The 22,094-nt window shown below is 44.5% G+C and overlaps 1 protein-coding gene across 6 annotated transcripts in view; it reads right to left on the bottom strand.

Moving 5' to 3' along the window:
• The window catches only part of LOC118373071 (transcription factor SOX-6-like), a 227,102-nt gene that overhangs the window by 183,012 nt on the left and 21,996 nt on the right, over positions 1–22,094 (bottom strand). For 4 of the 6 annotated variants that reach the window (XM_052462572.1, XM_052462570.1, XM_052462575.1 and 1 more), the window contains exon 3: positions 5,128–5,198. The exons of the other annotated variants lie outside the window; for them this stretch is intronic. The gene's annotated coding sequence lies outside the window, so the exon portion shown is untranslated. The remainder of the gene's footprint in view (positions 1–5,127; positions 5,199–22,094) is intronic. 6 annotated transcript variants of the gene reach the window in all.

Raw genomic sequence — 22,094 nt, 5'->3', positions numbered from 1 at the left:
CTCTCCCCTCTCCCATGCTTTGATTGGACTTGTTGCTAAATACAATCCAACCCAGGCATGGAAAGAAAGAGTTTTTAAACTCTCCCGACATGGCCGCCATTAGAGCCCAGCACTCCCCTGGGCACCACAAACTTAAAATAATTTGCGAATCAATTAACTGGATACTCTCAACGCAACGGGCATTTCACACTCCGGGGTCGGAGCGCATTATCAGCCGGAGACGATTCATGGCGTTTTGGGAGAGAAGTTCATGGATGAAATCATTCATTCATTTGACCAGACTTTTAGTTATGCATTACTTTCCACAGCTGGGGAAGCCAGAAGATTAATGGCATGTTCTCAGGTCCTGTTTTCTGCAGTATATAGCTAATAGGTGAAACTCCTCTCTGTCCTACAAGGGCTGTAACTTGAGAGGAAGGAAAGCAGCCAAGTCTATACTAGGTTTCATTCTACAGAGAATCAAATAAAGCACATCAAGCCATCAAATCAGGCCTCATAACTAATAAGGCTGATAGGAGGGTATAACCCCGATAACAACAGCATGTTGCTGGGATGGCAGCTCATACAGAGGGGATTGAAAAATTGTCATATCTAAAGGGGTTAGACACAATGTCACCAAACCTTACAACTAACAGGATCTATCAGGGTTATACGGCATTAGTGAATGCAGGCATACTGTATCTACATACCTGTACGGAAACTCTTTCCTGACAGATAAAGCAATCTGCCAACAATCAATTTGAATATTCCCAGTGTTCCTCTAGAGCAATTGAAACCAAGGCTGATGAAATTAAAATCACTTTGCCAAGCAGTCTCCGTTTATCTACACCACGGGTCATAATCAGCGCAGACAGAGTCAGTTGGCCGAACCAACAGGCACATTTGATACATAATAGATGAGAAGATAACCAACCAAAGGTTATTCATTTTGATTTTGTGGTGAAGTGCTGTTTATTTCATTTCTCAGAAAACCTCTCCAGCAGATCTTCCCCATGAGGGGCATCAGCGCTGGACTGAGCCCAGAGTGACTGCTGTGTGTCCATCACTTATTACATGATGACATACGCTGACAAAGAGCGTATCCGGCCCTCCACACTTTGGTGTTTCCAAATGAGTTCACACAGGAGTGATGAAATACATCGAAGCCACACACCGTCAAAATGACTCACCGCCTCGTTTATGATGAATTAAAGATGTAGATTGAAGTTGCATAGGATTTAGATGAACGAGTGTGTCAGGTCTGGCTGATAGAAGAGCACAGGGGAGTGGAGCAGGTCTTTGGAACATCATACACAGGCCATCTAAAACCAGTAAGACAGGGAGACACAGGGAGTGTGGTACAATCTACTCTAACACACACAGGCCATCTAAAACCAGTAAGACAGGGAGACACAGGGAGTGTGGTACAATCTATTCTAACACACACAGGCCATCTAAAACCAGTAAGACAGGGAGACACAGGGAGTGTGGTACAATCTATTCTAACACACACAGGCCATCTAAAACCAGTAAGACAGGGAGACACAGGGAGTGTGGTACAATCTATTCTAACACACACAGGCCATCTAAAACCAGTAAGACAGGGAGACACAGGGAGTGTGGTACAATCTATTCTAACGCACACAGGCCATCTAAAACCAGTAAGACAGGGAGACACAGGGAGTGTGGTACAATCTATTCTAACACACACAGGCCATCTAAAACCAGTAAGACAGGGAGACACAGGGAGTGTGGTACAATCTACTCTAACACACACAGGCCATCTAAAACCAGTAAGACAGGGAGACACAGGGAGTGTGGTACAATCTATTCTAACACACACAGGCCATCTAAAACCAGTAAGACAGGGAGACACAGGGAGTGTGGTACAATCTATTCTAACACACACAGGCCATCTAAAACCAGTAAGACAGGGAGACACAGGGAGTGTGGTACAATCTATTCTAACACACACTGATACTTCTTAAATAACATTGCGAGTAAAGTACTAACTGTACAAATGGGAATATTTGGGTACTGTGGTCAATGACAACCACATACAATAACTGAATAACAATTAAATAAAACATTTACAATTGTATGATGATATGTCTACAAGCATTTTTCCCACAATGCATCTTCTGATTCGAAGAGAAAAGCTCAGGTGTTCATTCCATTGGCTATTCACTATCAAGGTCCTCATGAGTGGGAGCATCTCAAGTAATGTAGGAGACCTCTAATGTCTACCTCAGGTCTATACACACATTGTACCAAGTCCTTTGTTCAACACACACATCATTGGGAGCATTTGCTGTTCCTACAAAAACAAACACACACACACACATGCACTTAGCCAGTGGACAACAAGGCATACCCTGTCACTCAACCAACTGTACCTATGCCAAACATAAGGCTGATGTTTCTGTTCTTAGTCAATAGCTACTGTAGTTATCTTTTTCCCTTTGGTCCAACAATAACCAAACGTTTTATTCCCAAAATAGAGAGAGGTAACCGGTAACCTCTCCAGAGGAAGCAGTGGACCCATGTTGTTTTGGTTTATTTACTACTAATACTACAAAGTGTAAAGCTGTGGTAGTATCAGGAGCTCACCAGTGTTACACAGTGTTAGCACGCGTTGCAGTCTGGCTAATGTATGCTCTTTCACTCATCATGTCCCTTCACAACCTTTATCCATTTTTTTCACTGAGCAGTATTCATTGGTGATAAAATCCAAAGCTAAGGCTTTGTTATTCCACCATTCTGTCTGCTCACTGCAGCTGAATACAAGCCCACATTCCCAACATGGACTGCCATTGAGAACAGACTTAACAACACCAACAGACACTACAAACAAAATATGTAAAAAGCATGAGACAATTTGGTTTAGATGGGAGCATTGATTTGCACTGAATACAACTGTGTTTGAGGAGAAATGGCATAAATAAACCGTTGGTATTAGTAAATGGCCGTGAACTTTGAGATGGGATTGACTCTTATCAGTGCCACAGTTGATTATGCAGGACCAACAAGGACTCCTCAGCCACATTCATATCATTCAGTCCTGCCTCTCAGGAAACCATCTCCAACTGACATTTGAAAAAAGATTAATATCAACTAAACTTTCTTGGCTTTATTTGCTCAAGAAACATTTTCTCAGATACATTTTTTATTACAACAGTGCAGCAGAGAGAGCTCCCATTAAAGGCGTATTGTAGCAATAAAGTACAGCCATATACTGGCTGTTTTCGGAGACGCTGCCTGCGTTTTCTGAAATGGACTCTTTCTTCCCTCTTGTGAATGTTCTTATTGAGACGACACGCAGCCATAAACTACCAATAACAGCAGCCGACATTAGCGTAGAGAATAGAATCAAAAGCACTATACATGCTACTATGGAGGTAGACATGAAAAGTGAGGAAAAGAACCAAGACACCTGGATTTAGTTTTCTAAGGGCCTCAGAGGTTGAGGTAAACTCACAGAGGGTTCACAAGTCTCACAAGACCTTGACGTCATTAGCTAGCCTGACTATGCATGTACGTGTCACAGTTCCATGGTCTTCTGCATTCAACCTCTATATACAACTAAAGCTAGAATACAAGAACGTAGGTGTGAAAATGTACTTTAACCTCAGATTGTGTGCAGTATTTTTCTTTTAACTAGAAATAAAAGCAGAATTTGAAAAATAAAGATTCTGTACCTGAATAAACAACTCTAAAATAAACATTATATACAAAAGTATGTGGACACCTCTTCAAATGAGTGGATTCAGCGATTTCAGGCACACCTGTTGCTGACAGATGTATAAAGTTGAGCACACAGCCATGCAATCTCCATGGACAAACATTGGCAGTAGAATGGCCTTACTGAATAGCTCAGTGACTTTCAACTTGGCACCGTCATAGGATACCACCTTTCCAACAAGTTAGTTCGGCAAATTTCTACCCTGCTAGAGCTGCCCCGATCAACTGTAAGTGCTGTTCATGTGGAAACGTCTAGGAGCAACAACAGCTCATCTGCAAAGTGGTAGGCCACGCAAGCTCACAGAATGAGACCACTGAGTACTGAAGCATGTAACGTGTAAAAATCTTCTGTCCTCAATTGCAAAACTAGGGAGTTCCAAACTGCCTGTGGAAGCAATGTCGGCACAATAAATGTTTGTCAGCAGCATCATGAAATTACTTTTCATGGCCAGGCAGTCGCACACAAGCCTAAGATCACCATGCACAATGCCAAGCGTCGGCTGGAGTGGTGTAAAGCTCGCCGCCATTGGACTCTGGAGCAGTGAAAATGTGTTTTCTGGAGTGATGAATCACGCTTCACCATCTGGCAGACCAACAGACTAATCTGGGTTTGGCGGATGCCAGGAGAACGCTACCTGCTCCAATGCATAGTGCCAACTGTAAAGTTTGGTGGATGAGGAATAACGGTCTGGGACTGTCTTTCATGATTTGAGCTATGCCCCTTAGTTCCAGTGGAGGGAAATCTTAATGCTACAGCATACAATGACATTCTAGACTAATCTGTGCTTCCAACTTTGTGGCAACAGTTAGGGGAAGGCCTTTTCCTATCTCAGCATGACAATGCCCCCGTGCACAAAGCGAGGTCCATAGAGAAATTATTTGTTGAGATCAGTGTGGAAGAACTTGTCTGGCCTGCAAAGAGCACTGACCTCAACCCTATTGAACATCTTTGGGATGAATTGGAATTCCGACAGCGAGCCAGGTCTAATCGCCCAACATCAGTGCTCGACCTCACGAATGCTCTTGTGGATGAATGAAAGCAAGTCCCCGCAGCAATGTTCCAACATCTAGTGGAAAGTCTTCCCAGAAGAGTGGAGGCTGTTAGAGCAGGCTGTTATAGCAGAAAAGGGTGACCAACTCCATATTAATGCCCATGATTTTGGAATGAGATGTTTGACGAGCAGGTATCCACATACTTTTGGTCATGTAGAGTAAGTCTAAATTGTAAAAGTGACCATGTGGAGTAACAATATATGCTTATTCTGTAGCATCCATTATATTAGTATTTATTTGTGCATTTCATTCAATGCAGGTGTTCCGTGTGGACGGAGGCCTCCAGGGGTGAAAGAGAAATCTAACTGGATAGCCTTTTGAAAGAAATCAAAATGGAGGAAAAAGGGTACTTACACAAACAGAAAGACTAAACCCCCAGCACCCAGCGATCACTGGTTAGTTGATTCTGAACTCATGAAAGTGACCTGAAATGATAAAAAAAACAGACAAAATAAATAAATGTCTCTTTGTCCATCTTTAAAACATATATACATTAATTCTTTCTGAAAACAGTTAAACAATCCATCCCAGACATTCAATTCAAAACAACATACAGTGCCTTGCGAAAGTATTCGGCCCCCTTGAACTTTGCGACCTTTTGCCACATTTCAGGCTTCAAACATAAAGATATATAACTGTATTTTTTTGTGAAGAATCAACAACAAGTGGGACACAATCATGAAGTGGAACGACATTTATTGGATATTTCAAACTTTTTTAACAAATCAAAAACTGAAAAATTGGGCGTGCAAAATTATTCAGCCCCTTTACTTTCAGTGCAGCAAACTCTCTCCAGAAGTTCAGTGAGGATCTCTGAATGATCCAATGTTGACCTAAATGACTAATGATGATAAATACAATCCACCTGTGTGTAATTAAGTCTCTGTATAAATGCACCTGCACTGTGATAGTCTCAGAGGTCCGTTAAAAGCGCAGAGAGCATCATGAAGAACAAGGAACACACCAGGCAGGTCCGAGATACTGTTGTGAAGAAGTTTAAAGCCGGATTGGGATACAAAAAGCTTTCCCAAGCTTTAAACATCCCAAGGAGCACTGTGCAAGCGATAATATTGAAATGGAAGGAGTATTAGACCACTGCAAATCTACCAAGACCTGGCCGTCCCTCTAAACTTTCAGCTCACACAAGGAGAAGACTGATCAGAGATGCAGCCAAGAGGCCCATGATCACTCTGGATGAACTGCAGAGATCTACAGCTGAGGTGGGAGACTCTATCCATAGGACAACAATCAGTCGTATATTGCACAAATCTGGCCTTTATGGAAGAGTGGCAAGAAGAAAGCCATTTCTTAAAGATATCCATAAAAAGTCTTGTTTAAAGTTTGCCACAAGCCACCTGGGAGACACACCAAACATGTGGAAGAAGGTGCTCTGGTCAGATGAAACCAAAATTTAACTTTTTGGCAACAATGCAAAACGTTATGTTTGGCGTAAAAGCAACACAGCACATCACCCTGAACACACCATCCCCACTGTCAAACATGGTGGTGGCAGCATCATGGTTTGGGCCTGCTTTTCTTCAGCAGGGACAGGGAAGATGGTTCAAATTGATGGGAAGATGGATGGAGCCAAATACAGGACCATTCTGGAAGAAAATCTGATGGAGTCTGCAAAAGACCTGAGACTGGGACGGAGATTTGTCTTCCAACAAGACAATGATCCAAAACATAAAGCAAAATCTACAATGGAATGGTTCAAAAATAAACATATCCAGTCCATATCCATATCCTGAATCCAATCGAGAATCCGTGGAAAGAACTGAAAACTGCTGTTCACAAATGCTCTCCATCCAACCTCACTGAGCTCGAGCTGTTTTGCAAGGAGGAATGGGATAAAATTTCAGTCTCTCGATATGCAAAACTGATAGAGACATACCCCAAGCGACTTACAGCTGTAATCGCAGCAAAAGGTGGTGCTACAAAGTATTAACTTAAGGGGGCTGAATAATTTTGCACGCCCAATTTTCCGTTTTTGATTTGTTAAAAAAGTTGGAAATATCCAATAAATGTCATTCCACTTCATGATTGTGTCCCACTTGTTGTTGATTCTTCACAAAAAAAGACAGTTTTATATCTTTATGTTTGAAGCCTGAAATGTGGCAAAAGGTCGCAAAGTTCAAGGGGGCCGAATACTTTCGCAAGGCACTGTATGTTATGGATACGTTATAAAAAAATAAAATCTGTACAATCATTAAAATAACTTTATTTGCACATATCAAAACAAACTTGGAGAGGAAAGGATAGAGAGGGAGATAGGAGGGAAAGGGGTAAGGAGGAGAAGGGGATGCTGGCCCATGGTCAGAACGTCTACAGCTGAGGTAAAACAGCTTTAGTAATGAAAGAGTTCGGGACCACGTCCTAGACAATGTTTAAAATCCACTTCTCTAATACCTCATTAATCTGTCCTACAGCCAGTAGATTCCACTAATACATGGCTTTCATATAAAGTGTTTTATTTAATTTTGACTCTCTTTCTTTGAGCGCGGCAGGCTAATGATTTATTTAGCAGCATGCTCTGCTAGTGACGGCATGTCTCTCTCCGAGCCCAGCCGCCAGAGCTCTGGAAAACACAAACAACCCAAAGCCTCTGCAATATGGACATACCACTTTTAGCCATTATCTAACCTGGAATTTTACATCAATATTTCTACCTCCATACAGTGGAAAAATAACACACCAAAACAGGAACCACAACAACATCCAAAGTGAGAGAGAAGTGGAGTGATCATTGTGCACAACCACAGCACGGGTCTGAAACGGCACAAAGCTCATTGATGTTCATTTCCTCACATTATCTTGTTTTTCGCAACAAGCTGCGATCTCATTAACAGCTGATTTATACAATTACCCTGCTTCAGCACCGCCAATTAAACCAGGACAGAGGTTTTTAAGGTCACACTTAATTGATCTGCCAGTAATTTGTGCTACTGTACCTTGGTCTCCTGCGGCAAGGCAGGGAATAAAAGATACCAACAGCAGACCAGAGAAATACACCAACACATTTGCAATTGGTGTCAAAGTACAGAAAAGAGATCTCAGTAAGAGAGGATGGAGGGTTAATAGAATAGACCAGAAAGAAGCAGTAGTCATGAATGGATCTGAATGTGCAGCCTTGAGACTGAAAGTAACAATAGGAGAGAGAAGGCCCACAGACTGGCCCTGACTGAATGGTAATCTGCTGTCATCTTTATAGCGCCTCTGAGCTGACAGTCCAACCTCTCAAAGGACCCAGCCGTCCTAGCCAGCAGTCTGCCAGTGTCCACACCACACTGTCTCACCTCTCTGCACTGTACTGCACACACACACACACACACACACACATACACATACGGACAGACACGTGCACCCGCACAGGGTCAGAGATGGAAAAACAGACACACACACAGACAAGCAGATGGACAAATAGAGAAAGAAACAAAGACAGAAAGGCAGACAGACGTCTACACACACACACACAATGTTACTTTCAAAACCCACTAAGGGCACTCTCCACCCAGACTATCATAGCCCACTGTATTAAATACATAACCAGGGTAGAAATTCAATAAACAAGTGTTTCTTTATGAAACATACACTGATTTGACAAAACATTAAGAACATCTTCCTAATATTGAGTTGCACATATCCATGTCTCAATTGTCTTGAGGCTTAAAAACCCTTCTTTAACCTGTCTCCTCACCTTCATCTACACTGACTGAGGTTGATTTAAGTGACATCAATAAGGGATCATAGCTTCCACCTGGATTCACCTGATCAGTCTATGTCATGGAAAGAGCAGGTGTTCTTAATGTTTTGTATAGTCAGTATATAAGATCTGACTCATTCCCGTTAATAAATGAGAACACTTTTAATTGCAGGGGGTAGAAATTAACAAGTCTTTGAATGTATAATGTGATGTTAATTGAAACAATGAGGAAAGAAACAGACAAATAGAAAATATGTAATTTTGTATTCATGGCTTATTTAAAGAAATCATTTGTCTAGAGAAAAATGATTATAATTATAGATAATAAGAAAAATCAGAGTGATATTACAAATAATTAAACAAATGTTGTAATTCGTCTGGTGTGATAAGAATGTTTCAGACAGAGACAATTGTAGTGGTGTGATGCAGTAGAGCAGCTCTTTTCCTGCTCAGAACACAGCCTACGGGCTGCTGGGGATTTAACACAGAGATGGGAATCCTTCCTTTCACTAATTAGACGATCATGGATTCATTAAAACAGAATCTCAATCAACTCCAAATTCAGTTTATTAGTTTCCCCCAACACTTTTATCACCCAATCATTGTGTCCACAATAACCATAGAGCCTTTTAAATGTTATACTCAGCTGTTGCAGAGAGGTTGGTGACAACAAACCGCACTGAAACACAACGCACATAAACGGAAACTAAAACAAAACTAACACATACACACACTGAATGAACACTATCTTTCGCTTTAACACACAAACATACCCTTTCACACACACACACTTCCACACACACACACACACACACACACACACACACACACACACACACACACACACACACACACACACACACACACACACACACACACACACACACACACACACACACACACACACACACACACACACACACACACACACACACACACACCACCAGCTGTCTGCACTACTGGAGTACCCGAGACATCGGGGGTGGTGAGCTATCAGCCAAATAGATAATTCTCATTAAACCACAGGTGGACAGTCAGTCAGGGGGTTGCCACACATTACAGACAGCACCGCTTTTAAAGAAAAATCAACATTTATCTATGTCCCACACTAGAGACGCAGAGGGATTGATCTGTCAAACAGAAAGCCCTTTGAACAAGCCCAACAGACAGACTAACAGTTCTCACTTCAAAGGCCCCAGGCCAGAGAGCTCAAGGACACCTGTGGTAGTTCTGACAAAGGGTGGCCTTTCCTTTCCTTTGTCTTTGGCCAAACCCCTCGACTATATTAAAGGGACCCTCCACCTAAAACCCACCACAACTCTGTGCCAGGACCCTCCTCCAACACCACAACCCTGTGTCAGGACCCTCCTCCAACGCCACAACCCTGAGTCAGGACCCTCCTCCAATACCACAACCCTGTGTCAGGACCCTCCTCCAATACCACAACCCTGTGCCAGGACCCTCCTCCAACACCACAACCCTGTGTCAGGACCCTCCTCCAACACCACAACCCTGTGTCAGGACCCTCCTCCAACACCACAACCCTGTGTCAGGACCCTCCTCCAACACCACAACCCTGTGTCAGGACCCTCCTCCAACACCACAACCCTGTGTCAGGACCCTCCTCCAACACCACAACCCTGTGTCAGGACCCTCCTCCAATACCACAACCCTGTGTCAGGACCCTCCTCCAACACCACAACCCTGTGTCAGGACCCTCCTCCAATACCACAACCCTGTGTCAGGACCCTCCTCCAACACCACAACCCTGTGTCAGGACCCTCCTCCAACACCACAACCCTGTGTCAGGACCCTCCTCCAATACCACAACCCTGTGTCAGGACCCTCCTCCAATACCACAACCCTGAGTCAGCACCCTCCTCCAATACCACAACCCTGAGTCAGGACCCTCCTCCAACACCACAACCCTGTGTCAGGACCCTCCTCCAACACCACAACCCTGTGTCAGGACCCTCCTCCAACACCACAACCCTGTGTCAGGACCCTCCTCCAACACCACAACCCTGAGTCAGGACCCTCCTCCAATACCACAACCCTGAGTCAGGACCCTCCTCCAACACCACAACCCTGTGTCAGGACCCTCCTCCAATACCACAACCCTGTGTCAGGACCCTCCTCCAACACCACAACCCTGTGTCAGGACCCTCCTCCAATACCACAACCCTGAGTCAGGACCCTCCTCCAATACCACAACCCTGTGTCAGGACCCTCCTCCAATACCACAACCCTGTGTCAGGACCCTCCTCCAATACCACAACCCTGTGTCAGGACCCTCCTCCAATACCACAACCCTGTGTCAGGACCCTCCTCCAATACCACAACCCTGTGTCAGGACCCTCCTCCAACACCACAACCCTGTGTCAGGACCCTCCTCCAACACCAGACCACAGCCCGGTGTCAGGACACTTCTCCAACACCAAACCACAGCCCGGTGTCAGGGCACTTCTCCAACAGACCACAGCCCGGTGTCAGGACACTTCTCCAACACCAGACCACAGCCCGGTGTCAGGGCACTTCTCCAACACCAGACCACAGCCCGGTGTCAGGACACTTCTCCAACACCAGACCACAGCCCGGTGTCAGGGCACTTCTCCAACACCAGACCACAGCCCGGTGTCAGGGCACTTCTCCAACACCAGACCACAGCCCGGTGTCAGGGCACTTCTCCAACACCAGACCACAGCCCGGTGTCAGGACACTTCTCCAACACCAAACCACAGCCCGGTGTCAGGGCACTTCTCCAACAGACCACAGCCCGGTGTCAGGGCACTTCTCCAACAGACCACAGCCCGGTGTGTGTCAGGGCTAACGAGTGAATGCAGGCCTCTAGGGCCATAATCCAAAACGCACATGTCTGTCATGTTAGAGCAGGATTTATAGTAAACCTATACACCAATACAAAAACCTCTCTCTCTCTTTATCACTTGGTTACTTTTAATTTATCTGTATGTTACAGACTGAATGTATGCCCTCTGGAACAACCATTTGGCCTGAAATCCTTCCTTTCATATGTAATTGAAAGCTGTTCCACAGACATCACCGAAGAGATGGGATCCAATCAAATGAACCTTCAGATTCCAGGCATGTGTTCATCTACAGGGGGCTCGGCTTGATTTGATTACCCCAGCACATAACGGGGTAATGTCTCTCTCGCTGACCATCATATGCACATGGCTGAGAATCAATGGCCAACCTTCAGAACAACTATATAGAACACAGTTACACAAGTGTCTTTTTTTCTCTGTCAATGTCCAGACAGGACAAACAAAGCAAAGACACACATGAATATGAGACTGCCATTGACATTGTTCAGCTGTGTGTGTGTGTGTGTGTGTGTGTGTGTGTGTGTGTGTGTGTGTGTGTGTGTGTGTGTGTGTGTGTGTGTGTGTGTGTGTGTGTGTGTGTGTGTGTGCGTGTGCGTGTGCGTGTGCGTGCGCGTGAGTGTATATGCAAATATGTACAGGACAAACCAATCCCCTGCACAACACAGCTGTATCCAGATCTGCAACATTTTCTAAATATCCCCAATGCACTATTCCAGCCCTCACTCCTTCTAGTCCAAACATGCTAAAGTAGGGATTTTGCAGAGGTAGTTATTTTGACAATGGAGGCAATCTTTTTGCCATCAGTGTGTTGGTCCCCACCTGGCTGAGACCTGGTTATCTCTACAGACAGAGAGAGGCAGCAGTGGCCCATCCAGGGCTGGGGACTATGGGAGGGCTGGGTGGGTGGGTGGGGGATAAGGCAATGAGGTGGGCCCATAACAGCAGTACAGGCTAAACAGCAGGGAGCCTTGGGGAAATGGGGGGTGGAGGGAAGAGAAGGGAGGTGAGAATTCTGCTGAAATGTCTATTAGTGGACTCGGCTCAAGCCATTGTCAGATTCAATATCCAAGTCCACAAAATCAACCCACTTTCCCCACATCGCCCACCGCGAATGAGAAAAAGCATAGCTGTAGAATGCAGTGAATGAAAGGCCGTCATTACAAAAAGGGGAGGGCAAAGCCATGTCTGGGCTAATACAATCTGATGCCCAGGTCAGCAGGGAGGTTAGCAGGGCTGCAGTTACCTGGGGGTTGGCAGGCTACAACAGGGGGAGGATAGACAGAAGAGCAGTTGAGGAGACAGAGCGCTGATGTCCCTATGATAACTTGGTTAACAGAAAGCTATACATTCCCTGTGGCACAGTGCACACTGCACAGGCATGCCAAAGAATATGAGCTCACAAAGACAAGCTTTATTTCCACGCAAAAAAATCCACCATATCATTGAGTTATTTGGTGCTGGAAATGCTCCAATCACAGCCAGACACAGCTGCTTCAGCACACTATTACCTGTCACAGCCTCCCTGCTCTCCCCTTCTTTCTCTTCCTGCCTTGCTCTCTCCTTTCTTTCTCTCTTTCTCCCTCACTCCCTCTTTATTTCAGTCTGTCTCTCTCCATCGCCGCGTCTCTCTCTCTTTTGCTCTTTGTCTCTGTCCCCCATCTCTCTCCTCTCTGCCTCTCTCTCATGTGAACACGACAGGCACAGATTAAAGATGGAGCTGCACCAGGCCTCCTGTCACAACGATCAAAGAAGACCTGCCTGAAACACTCACCATTGTCAATCACACTCAGGTCAGGAGAGGCTGCGAAAGTGACACCATACAATAATGTCTTTATTGTGCAGGTCTGAAACAGTGACAGGGCTTTTGACTCTGTCTTATTGAGTGTTTCACTATTCCTCTGTGAATAACAGTGGTGCGGTAAAGGGAGAATCAAGCCTTCTTCCCTGTGTTTGTGAAGAGAGGCAGACAGCTCTGTGATCAAACCTTCTTCCCTGTGTTTGTGAAGAGAGGCAGACAGCTCTGTGATCAAACCTTCTTCCCTGTGTTTGTGAAGAGAGGCAGACAGCTCTGTGATCAAACCTTCTTCCCTGTGTTTGTGAAGAGAGGCAGACAGCTCTGTGATCAAACCTTCTTCCCTGTGTTTGTGAAGAGAGGCAGACAGCTCTGTGATCAAACCTTCTTCCCTGTGTTTGTGAAGAGAGGCAGACAGCTCTGTGATCAAACCTTCTTCCCTGTGTTTGTGAAGAGAGGCAGACAGCTCTGTGATCAAACCGTTATTTCATGTGCCTGCCGCACCGCAAATACATTACATGTGATTTACTCTGCCTCAAATAACAAGAATAAAAGTCCATTTACAGAGGTGGTTGGATAGAGAAATGACCAGCCACTAGAAGGCTTCAATCCACCGCAGGAGGCATTCATGTTCCCTGTGTTAGTAACAGCCGGGTGTGCAGCTTGTCAATTCTCTTTGATTCACACTCACATATTCTCCACTCAAAGACAAGAATAGTGTCAACTTAGAGGATAGCCTTGTCTTTTGGTTGTTGATTTGTCTACTATTCTCAGCTTCTAGAATGTAATTCCCCCACAGTAGCAGAAGGCTTTTCTTTTTCTTCCTTCTCTAAGAGAGGATGTTTTCTCTCTTTCTCTGTCCCTCTCTCTCTCTCTCTCTCTCTCTCTCTCTCTCTCTCTCTCTCTCTCTCATTGAGTGGGGGTTATGAAAACAAGCCTAGTTCTCTCTCAGGTAATGTACTTATTTTCCACAGCCCCATCTTCTAGTTTACTGAGTGGTGGTGTTTCTCCCTCTTATCGCCTGGCCCTCGTGGGGCACTTTAGCCCCTCAAATCCTGTTCACCACATACTGGTTTCAGAATCTGTGAAATGAGTGCTGGGGAAGCGTGGCCACAATGTCTGCCTGTGTCGCCACCGGACTCAAATGGGCTTGGTGCTTTTTGTCCAGGGAGATGCATAAATGGAAGTTTTTAACACCTCAAAGAAGGCTGGTCCTTTGTGTGGTCACACTGGAGAGGCCTGTCAGTCTCCTGAGGAAGCAGACACGCTGAGTGCTGCAGGACAAAGGGCCAGAGGCACAGAATCAGCAGGGGCATCACTCGGCTATGGGCACCCGGCAGACACACACACACACACATACATACATACACACTCTGTCATCATATCAGAGCCTGTCAAACACATATACACACGGATACCACAGAAAGAGTCACTCACACAAACATACAGCTTTTATGAAAGCTAATAAAAACACACAGTCAACATACACACAGACAGCTCTCAAAACCATAAAAATGGTACCATACACATTCACACACAATCACATGGACAGATGACTGACACAGTGACTTATATGCAGAGCTTGTTACACACAAACAAGCAGTATGAAGCAAACGCAGGGAAAAATACGTTGACAAAATGTTGTGGTATATACAAAGATATCCAAGAAAACACCTCAATCAGAAAGAATCATTCTACTGTGTATTAGATACGAACCATTTGAAATGCAGTCTTACTACAAACATATGCATACCCAATCTGACAACGGACCCTCTCAATACAAATCAAGAATGAAAACCAGCACCACAAAACAACAACACAGACCTACTTATTTACTCCAACCTTCGGTTTGAAAATAATTTCCTAATTTCCATGTCAATCTCCCTTATTGCAATTCTCTCTTTTTTTTTTGCAAGCACAAACCAGCAGCCAAAGCTTACAATCAGTCTTTATGCTTTTTAGATGCCTACAATAAGCATTTAAATGCAAATATCTCAGCTGCACAAAGGAGTTGCAACTTCTGTCAGTAGCAAAATAATCAACCTGCAATTGTCTCCTGACTGGGAGCGGCATCCTGTGACCAGGACTGAGCTGTGAGCATCTGTATTCAAATGACTTCCCTATTTCAGGCAGCACGGCTCAATGTGGATATTTTCCAACAGTAAAGCACTGAAAGTCAATCACATGGTGAATTAAACCAGAAAGGAAACAATTGATCCAGAAAAGATCAGGTTAGAACAAGGCACATCGGTGGCCGCAAATGATTCCTGTTGTTTTGTCCCTCTTCAAACAGAAGCACACAGGCACAGTCTGTGTTGCCATTTCAGTCATGCATTTGCAATGTGGTCATAAATGTTTAGATCTACAATTCAAGCCCCATGCATCCTGATAAATATGTCTAGTGGTGAACTTCTTGACCAAGACGGATACAGAAGAAGCCGGTCACAAAGCAAGGCTCTGTTGAACAACAGTATTCTCTGAGATGAAAAGGTTGGAAGGGAAATAAGCAGGATTCCCACGGTGTGTCCATAGAGTACATTGTGTTCTGAGATACCAGAACAATATCTAGATGGAGAATAAACAGCGGTACAACAATGAACATGTAAGACTGATATTTGCCTTCCAAGTAGGTTAGTGTGTAAATCTGATGGTGATTGGTGCATATGCTCTGTGCTGGCTCCACTGGGCCCTGTACAGCCATTTGAACAATTAACATTATAACCTCTGATTTTTGTTTTTATTTACTGTCGCAGGGATCATTTGTCTTCTTTGAAAACAGCAATTAATAGTGGCGTTTTCAAATGCACTAGTCCACTTGGGAGTAGGGAAAATGATCGGTTTGAGAATATTTCTGCATTCTTAATCTTCTAAAGAGGGAAATGATTTAAAAGGAGGACACAAATCTCATGTGACATGGCAGGGAATGGGCTCTCTCTCTCCCCTCTCTCTCCCCTCACCCTGTAGCTTTGCGAGGCAAAGACTAAGAGATCAGGGCTCTAGTTGCTCTCCTCCACTCCCCAGCTCTGCTTCCCCCTCACAGGAAAAACAAATGTAGTGTTTCAGTCACTGATCACTAAGCTAATTGAGTTTTACACTCTTTTTCTGGACCAAAAAGATCCTTTGAAATGAGGAGGTCGAATTACCTCTCCAGTCAGGCAATAAATAAGTCAAACAAGGTAAGGGGCTCTTGCCAGCATATTTTAGTGCCAAATTCAATTAGTGGGAAAACAGAAGATGCATGGTTGTTCACTTAACTACTGGATGCATTTCCATTCCCATGATGCTGCCATTGTACATAGCCAATCAAATGGTCCCTGTCAGACAGCTACAGTCCTCAGACAGAGGATGGCTGGAAACCTATTGGCCTCCTGGTCATACTGTAATTGAAGTCATTGAGCGATAACACAAGATCACTTGGTTCAGCCAAAGACCATGAGTGTGTGTTCATATTATAATCCACGATACACAAATACTTGGATATTGTAATAAACTCTGTAATCAAATATGTTGACATTGTTATTATAACATGAATAACCATGTTGTAATACAATCACTATTCCCATAACAGGGTGAAAATAATAATTAATAATAATGTCATAGTGTAATTGAAGCTTACTAAACCTTTCAAACTGTACTTTGTCTGTGCAAAGAAATACATACTTTTCCCATTATGTAAGTGGTCCTATAGGGCCATTGTGCATTGATTCACAGCACAAGAAAAGGAAACGGCATGAAGTAAGCCTGTAGCTTGGGCAGGGAGCACAGAAGGTGGCCGGACAATGTACAGAACAAGAGAGAAAGAGAGGGAAACACAGCCCTGTACACCCAAACTGGCTACAATGTGGCCTTTGTGACATCATAATGCTTTCTGCCCGGGAGATTTTTGGAAAATAATCCAAATTTTCCTAGTCTGCATATCCAGCAATAACATATTACATCACAACTCCTACTATATATCCCATGTAGCTGGGGACATTTTACATTTGTGGAGAGTGAAGGGGGGTAAGAAAAACATAGTGAAACAGTTATTATATTCCAATCATGCCCTGGGAGTCCATTACAACATGGCACAGACCATGTTAAAGCTGAGGAGCAGGGCAGCCCAGCTCACTGCGGAGGGAGGGCTCCAGGCTCAGGGCTAGGAACATGCACTATACTGCCAGACTCTCTGTGCTGCCCGCCTGCCAGCCTGTAGAAAACAACTACAGCACACTGGGAGGGAGGGCTCCAGGCTCAGGGCTAGGAGCCTGCATTATACTGCCAGACTCTCTGTGCTGCCAGCCTGTAGAAAACAACTACAGCACACTGGGAGGGAGGGCTCCAGGCTCAGGGCTAGAAACCTGCACTATACTGCCAGACTCTCTGTGCTGCCTGCCTGCCAGACTGTAGAAAACAACCACAGCACACTGGGAAGGAGGGCTCCAGGCTCAGGGCTAGGAACCTGCATTATACTGCCAGACTCTCTGTGCTGCCCGCCTGCCAGCCTGTAGAAAACAATTACAGCACACTGGGAGGGAGGGCTCCAGGCTCAGGGCTAGGAACCTGCACTATACTGCCAGACTCTCTGTGCTGCCCGCCTGCCAGCCTGTAGAAAACAACTACAGCACACTGGGAGGGAGGGCTCCAGACTCAGGGCTAGGAACCTGCATTATACTGCCAGACTCTCTGTGCTGCCCGTCTGCCAGCCTGTAGAAAACAACTACAGCACACTGGGAGGGAGGGCTCCAGGCTCAGGGCTAGGAACCTGCACTATACTGCCAGACTCTCTGTGCTGCCTGCCTGCCAGACTGTAGAAAACAACCACAGCACACTGGGAGGGAGGGCTCCAGGCTCAGGGCTAGGAACCTGCATTATGCTGCCAGACTCTCTGTGCTGCCCGCCTGCCAGCCTGTAGAAAACAATTACAGCACACTGGGAGGGAGGGCTCCAGGCTCAGGGCTAGGAACCTGCACTATACTGCCAGACTCTCTGTGCTGCCCGCCTGCCAGCCTGTAGAAAACAACTACAGCACACTGGGAGGGAGGGAGGGCTCCAGGTTCAGGGCTAGGAACCTGCATTATACTGCCAGACTCTCTGTGCTGCCTGCCTGCCAGCCTGTAGAAAACAACTACAGCACACTGGGAGGGAGGGCTCCAGACTCAGGGCTAGGAACCTGCATTATACTGCCAGACTCTCTGTGCTGCCCGTCTGCCAGCCTGTAGAAAACAACTACAGCACACTGGGAGGGAGGGCTCCAGGCTCAGGGCTAGGAACCTGCACTATACTGCCAGACTCTCTGTGCTGCCTGCCTGCCAGACTGTAGAAAACAACTACAGCACACTGGGAGGGAGGGAGGGAGGGCTCCAGGCTCAGGGCTAGGAACCTGCACTATACTGCCAGACTCTCTGTGCTGCCTGCCTGCCAGACTGTAGAAAACAACTACAGTACACTGGGAGGGAGGGAGGGCTCCAGGCTCAGGGCTAGGAACCTGCACTATACTGCCAGACTCTCTGTGCTGCCTGCCTGCCAGACTGTAGAAAACAACTACAGTACACTGGGAGGGAGGGAGGGCTCCAGGCTCAGGGCTAGGAACCTGCACTATACTGCCAGACTCTCTGTGCTGCCAGCCTGTAGAAAACAACTACAGCACACTGACAAATGCTGAGATTGATGCTGGTGGGAACCAAGTCTAAGATAGAGTCTCTCCACCAGCACATTTCTGCCCTCGGCTTATTGTGGAGATTTTCTTATTTGTTTGGTGATTGTTTTTGTTTCTTTGTTTGTTAGTTAGCAGCTCTGGCTGGTCTGATCGTGTCTGGACTTGACACTTCATGCAGCTTTTGTATTCTGATCACGGAGTTGTGATGATGGAATTCTGAACATGCCATGCCTCTACACCTACATTTAAATGTGTCTACCGTGTCCGGATGACCTTTTCCCACGGTATATTCAAATAGTAGTTGTCTTCTTTAAATCAAAAAAATGTAGTATGGATTCTGCAAACGGTGGAACAGGCTAAATCTGATTATAACACAACAACAACTTGATGGCAGTAGCCAACTATTGTAGCTAACTAGCCAGCGAACCTCTGTAGGCCAGAAAGCTAGCTAGCGAAGCTAAAGGGATCGCAAACAGGTTAGCATAACTCTACACCCCCCCTCCACCAAAAAAATAATAATAATAGTATACCCCCAGAAGTTCTAATAGTTCAATGCTGGCTAGCATTTATGAAGCCAGCAAACAAATTCCTCACAGGCTCGGAATGTATTTCCTCCTACCTTTAATGAAACAAGATGCCTCTCGCTCCCAAAACAAGTTTTCTGGAGACTTGTGGGCAGAGTGCTGATGACATTGCCCACTGCATGCGCTTTCGGTAGCCTGATTGCGTTCAGATTGTGGAGAAATCTGCACAAAATGTGTCCCTAACCACCTCCTGAAATGGTTAGCCAGATCTGAACACAATCTGAATACAATGCGACTTTTGTGCATCAAGACCTGTATTTTCAATGCGACCTTCGTATTCTGATAGCAGAAGTCGCATGTAAGTGTCAAATGTAGACAGTCTCTGTGCTAGGTTAGGCAGCAGGCCTGCCGTGCTGGTGGATTAGTAGAGTGTATCAGGAGCTGCTACCAGGGGCCCTGTGTGAGGACGCTCTCCTCATGTCCCCAGTGCCTGACACAGACTGGCTCTCCTGATGATAGTAACATGAGGTTAGCATTAACGGTGCTGGGTTAGCATTAACGGTGCTGAAAGCACGACAGGTGGGTCACATGAAAGGTCGCTAATTTTCTTTAGCCGGCCAAACACATGGTTCCCATTATTATCATAGAAAAACTGACAATGCTCCAAACTAAATATAAAGAGGCCTCTGTGACCACTACTGTTCGCCACACACTAATTGTAAAAAAAAATATCTTACATTATATATGAATATACATTTCCAAGCGGAGCGTGCTTTGAGGAGTATATTCAGAGGAAATAGAGATGTAAAAAAGAATAAGTGAACGCCTGGACATGCAAAATTGTGTTTTTCAGTGCGGGGAACATGATTGACGTGATGCAAGAAAAACACTTTTGGGGATACATTATCTGTGGATGTAAAGTGATCCGCAAGAATACACCCAGTTCTAATAAGAGCAACATACTTTCATCATACTGTTGATTCCATCTCATCATACTGTTGATTCCATCTCATCATACTGTTGATTCCATCTCATCATACTGTTCCATCTCACTCCATCTCATCATACTGTTCCATCTCATCATACTGTTCATTCCATCTCATCATACTGTTCCATCTCATCATACTGTTGATTCCATCTCATCATACTGTTCCCTCACATCATTCTGTTCCATCTCATCATACTGTTGATTCCATCTCATCATACTGTTGATTCCATCTCATCATACTGTTCCATCTCGTCATACTGTTGATTCCATTTCATCATACTGTTGATTCCATCTCATCATACTGTTCCATCTCATCATACTGTTCCATCTCATCATACTGTTGATTCCATCTCATCATACTGTTCCATCTCATCATACTGTTGATTCCATCTCATCATACTGTTGATTCCATTTCATCATACTGTTGATTCCATCTCATCATACTGTTGATTCCATCTCATCATACTGTTCCATCTCATCATACTGTTGATTCCATCTCATCATACTGTTGATTCCATCTCATCATACTGTTCCATCTCATCATACTGTTGATTCCATCTCATCATATTGTTGATTCCATCTCATCATAGTGTTCCATCTCATCATACTGTTGATTCCATCTCATCATACTGTTGATTCCATCTCATCATACTGTTGATTCCATCTCATCATACTGTTGATTCCATCTCATCTTACTGTTGATTCCATCTCATCATACTGATCCATCTCATCATATTGTTGATTCCATCTCATCATAGTGTTCCATCTCATCATACAGTTCCAGCTCATCATACTGTTGATTCCATCTCATCATACTGTTGATTCCATCTCACCATACTGTTGATTCCATCTCACCATACTGTTCCAGCTCATCATACTGTTGATTCCATCTCATCATACTGTTGATTCCATCTCATCGTACTGTTGATTACATCTCATCATACTGTTCCATCTCATCATACTGTTCCATCTCATCATACTGTTGATTCCATCTCATCATACTGTTGACTCCATCTCATCATACTGTTCCATCTCATCATACTGTTGATTCCATCTCATCATACTGTTGACTCCATCTCATCATACTGTTCCATCTCATCATACTGTTAATTCCATCTCATCATACTGTTCCATCTCATCATACTGTTGATTCCATCTCATCATACTGTTGATTCCATCTCATCATACTGTTCCCTCTCATCATACTGTTCCATATCATCATACTGTTGATTCCATCTCATCATACTGTTGATTCCATCTCATCATACTGTTCCATCTCATCATACTGTTGATTCCATTTCATCATACTGTTGATTCCATCTCATCATACTGTTGATTCCATCTCATCATACTGTTCCATCTCATCATACTGTTGATTCCATCTCATCATACTGTTCCATCTCATCATACTGTTGATTCCATCTCATCATATTGTTGATTCCATCTCATCATAGTGTTCCATCTCATCATACTGTTGATTCCACCTCATCATACTGTTCCATCTCATCATACTGTTGATTCCATCTCATCATACTGTTGACTCCATCTCATCATACTGTTCCATCTCATCATACTGTTGATTCCATCTCATCATACTGTTGACTCCATCTCATCATACTGTTCCATCTCATCATACTGTTCATTCCATCTCATCATACTGTTCCATCTCATCATACTGTTGATTCCATCTCATCATACTGTTCCCTCTCATCATACTGTTGATTCCATCTCATCATACTGTTCCATCTCATCATACTGTTGATTCCATCTCATCATACTGTTCCATCTCATCATACTGTTCCATCTCATCATACTGTTGATTCCATTTCA

Source organism: Oncorhynchus keta, chromosome 14, assembly GCF_023373465.1.
Source record: "Oncorhynchus keta strain PuntledgeMale-10-30-2019 chromosome 14, Oket_V2, whole genome shotgun sequence".
NCBI classification, from domain to species: domain Eukaryota; kingdom Metazoa; phylum Chordata; class Actinopteri; order Salmoniformes; family Salmonidae; genus Oncorhynchus; species Oncorhynchus keta.
This window is presented reverse-complemented; position numbering and strand designations above follow the sequence as displayed.